Source organism: Myotis lucifugus, unplaced genomic scaffold (assembly GCF_000147115.1).
Source record: "Myotis lucifugus unplaced genomic scaffold, Myoluc2.0 scaffold_96, whole genome shotgun sequence".
Lineage (NCBI taxonomy): Eukaryota > Metazoa > Chordata > Mammalia > Chiroptera > Vespertilionidae > Myotis > Myotis lucifugus.
The window spans coordinates 641,308-645,235 of NW_005871144.1; positions in this window are offsets into that span (position 1 = coordinate 641,308).

Genomic DNA, 3,928 nt, shown 5'->3' on the forward strand with positions numbered 1-3,928 from the left:
GGCAGGACTTGGTGGTTTCTTAAACGGCTTATCATTTTTACACTTTTGTTTCTTCTTCTTGAATGGCCATCATAAAGTATTAAAGGAGAAAGTGTAGGTGTGGACCTCTTGGCAATAGCACTGAACGTCACACTGTGCCCACCTGACCTTGAGCCGTCCTCCCATGCAGGCCCTCACGCAGCTCCCTGCCCTCCTCTTCAAGAAGCGGCAGTTAGCCTGCTAATCAACAGCCTTTTTTTAAAGTTCCTTGGGAAAGCAAGACGAGGATTAAATCCAAAATCATAGTGCATCTTCAAAGCAGCATACCTTCAGAAAGACAGTTAATAAATTACTTGTACACTATACAAAATCACACCGTCTGCTGCAGCTCACCTCTGACGCCGGAGTCACGGCCAGGGAACCCAGAGGGAGAAGCAGGAGGGCCTAGGAACTGCCAGCCTTTTTATTTTTTTATTTTTTGCAACTGTTTTGTTCCAGAATCAGTATGTAATAAAGTTCATTTATTCAAGGCACCCCCAGATAACGCAGAGAAACAAACACATACAGCAAAGCACTCGCCTGCCCGAAGCCTGGCCAACCCGAAGGAAGTGAGGCTGCCTGGAGACACACACAGAACAAAGGGGAGGGCGAGATTCAGGCGGCCCTTAGCTGTCACCTCCACGGTCCCTGCCCTGACCCATCCCAGGCCCAGACACTCAGAGCCCAGCCCCTCCTGGGCTGGTGTAGGGATCCTCCGAAACAGTCCACGGTGGGAGGGTCCTTTATTTTGGTAAGAAAGACCCTAAAGAACACTGTTTCCTACGGTTAACTTGCTTTTCCTTTTCCTACGAGACACAGGCTTCACTAAGGGATCCCAGGGGAAAGAACAGGCTGGTTTTAAAAATTCCACTTGAGGCAATTTGGATTCTGGTCCCCAGCTAGTCCTCCCTTTGAATGAACCAGGAAATAATCTTGACAAACACATGTTTTAGAGCAGTAACAGACATGGACATGTTGCATTGCACAAAGTTAGTCGCTGTTCATGGTGGACGGTGAACAAAATCGGAACAAGTTGTTAAAAAGAAATCGAAAGACAGTTTTTCAAGCAGTGTTTTTAACCAGTTCCTACAGCAAGGGTTTGGTTGGAGAGAGGAATAAAAGTGAGGTGGGGGCTGGCGAGAAGAGGAGGTGGATCGAGTTAGGGTGGAGACAAAGAAAGAGAGCCCTTCCCACTGGGAGCGGCCACGGCACAGGTGTGTGCAGACCGACCCACAGGGAGAGGATGGACGGAATGTGGTCAAGACTACCAGTTGCACGTGAGCTGTTACCAGGATAAATGATGCCAACAAGGTGTTTGGACCTGGTTATGATCTGAGCAGAAAACACTCCTTTTTTGAAAAAGAGGAGGTCACTTAAAAAAGGAAACAAGAGAGTTCAAGAACAAAATACTGTTGGCTGACTCCACCGTAACACAGACTTGGGATGGATCACATGATTCACATTGAGTGTAAGTCACCAGCTTTCCACAAAGGCGGGCAGACCTCTTGGTGAAGCGCAAGACCTGTCTACTAGGCGGAGAAATACCAACAACCGCGATGACAGGGGCAGCTCTGGTACAGAGCTCAATGAGACAAGCATGCGCACACCACACACACACACACACACGAGGAAACGAAAACCCAGAGGCAGGTTTTAAAAGTGGAGCTAGTTTAAAAGAAAAGCCTTTTTTTGTGTGTTTTAATCCTACAGCATGAACCAACATATTTCTGGCATTCATACATATTCCAATGTTTAGCGCTAATATTTGTACAGAAAAAAGTTAATAATACTAAAACATGTTACTATGATTTCACTTTCGCCTACATCATATACTAATTCCCCCTTTTACATGCAGCTTTAATATTGTCCAAACAATGGCACAAATAAAGAAACAAAGTCAACCATCTAGTCCCCAGTGCCCACCACCCCATCCCCACATCAAACCCTTAGGGACTCTTCCCCTGGCCAGGCGGGGGCCCGCTGGAGCGAGGGAGCTGATTCCTCCTCCTCTGCGGCTGGTGCGGGGTCTCAGCACACTCTCCTGTAAACGTGGCCAGGGGCCCACCCCCCGCCAACCCCCCAGAGCCGAGGGAAGCTGCTCTCTGTGGGTTGCAAGCCAACCAGTTTTGCAGCAAGAGAAGAAAATGATCATCAGGTGAGGGCAGGTGTGTGTGTGGTGGGGGCAGGGTCAGGGCGGGCTCCTGGCCACACCACGTCCAAAGACTCAGAATGAAATCTGCCTGGGGACAAGAGACTGGTGGAAAACCTCAGAGTTCAACTCGAAGCATTTGGAGAAGGTAGGAAGGAAGAAAGAAATGCTCTCGCCTGTGTCCGGGACAGACCTCAGGCTCAGTCTGACCTGCTCTCTCCGACTCTGGGTGAGCTGCACTGACCCAGGACAGCCGCGAGAGGCAGGGCCTTGGGGCTGCAGGTCACCCCCTCGGGTGAGCTCTCCCAGGAGGCCAGTCCTGCTCAGCTGAGTCCTTCCAAGTAGCAGATCCTGCCGCACTACACTCCCAGGGCAGGCGAGGCCGGATGAAGTGCTGAAATGAATGGGACTTACACCCCGGGTGAGAAAGCAGGTCTGACTTATTTCTAGGAGCCAACGCCTACTATTTCGATGCACTTTCGAGTGAGATGCCCAAACTCTCTCCCCACTTAGGAATCTGAACATCCAGCATCAACTCCGAACTCTCCATCTGCATTTCGACTTTGCTTAGGAAAGGTGGGGAGGAGGTGAGATAGAAAAATATTCAAGCAGATTATTGTCGACACATCCTAGGATGAATTCATTATTTGGCAAGATTGTTTTTTTCCCTACATAATTATCACCTGAGTGGTTTTTTAATGAGCTAAAATGTTTTACTTTTAAACTAAAAGCAAAGAATATACAGTATACTCGAGTTATACGGAAGTTACAACTTCATTTAAGAAAATAGGTTTGACCCAAAACTCAGTGCAAGTGGCAAAGTTGACCATGACTGTACAGTGTCTGCAGAAACAAACAACAAACCCACCAACTCAGATGACACCACCTGACGGTGCCAAACCCAAACCAAACAGAAAAGGCTGCCTGAAACAAAAACCTTAAAATGAAAACTTCCAACATCGAATTCTGTCCATAAATAAGTACAAATCGAAGTTGAACTGTGAAGCAAGAAAAAAAAAAAAGAGACCATGTTAACAGTTGCCAAACTAGTTCTAGCATCAGAGACAAAAGAAGAGGAATGTTGGAACCTGTCTGTCAATGAGAAATGAAGTTTCCAGTTTTAGGATGAGAAAATTGAGGCATGCAGGACTTTTGCATATGGAGAGATATATATTTCATATATATATTATATATAATATGTACAGTCTAGCTATAAAACTTTGATGTGTATAGAAGCTGTCTTCAATGAAAAAAATTGAACATTCAGAAGAAATTCCTGAGATAGGGTTTGTGACATGGGCCACTGAGAAAAAAATCCGTGGTTGGGTCCTAGAGGTGTTCTAGTCTATCCCTGTTAAGATTGAAATTAACCCACAGACAGACAGTGTCACCACTGTTGTCTTTCCTTGCCGGGGCAAGGGGTAGCACCATTGTGAAGGTAACGATCACTCCTGCGTGGAGAGAGGAGGGAATACTTGGAGACGGTATTGCTGCTGAGACCGCTGTAGTGTGCACCAAATTCCTTCTCGGTTCTTCCAGACGACAGCTGGACAGCGCCACCTGGTGGGGAGGTGTGAGGACGCGGAGGCGGGCCGCGTCACTAGGTGTAATCCTTCCTGGGCTGCTCGTCCGTGGTACACTTATCAGTCATTTCCTGGCAGAAGTCCACGGTCACGTTTGCTCTGGGTTCAGAGAGGCCCTCTCTCGCGAAGTCTGGGTCAGTGCTTCAGCTCCGCGCAGAGTACAGTCTCGAGCGTGCGG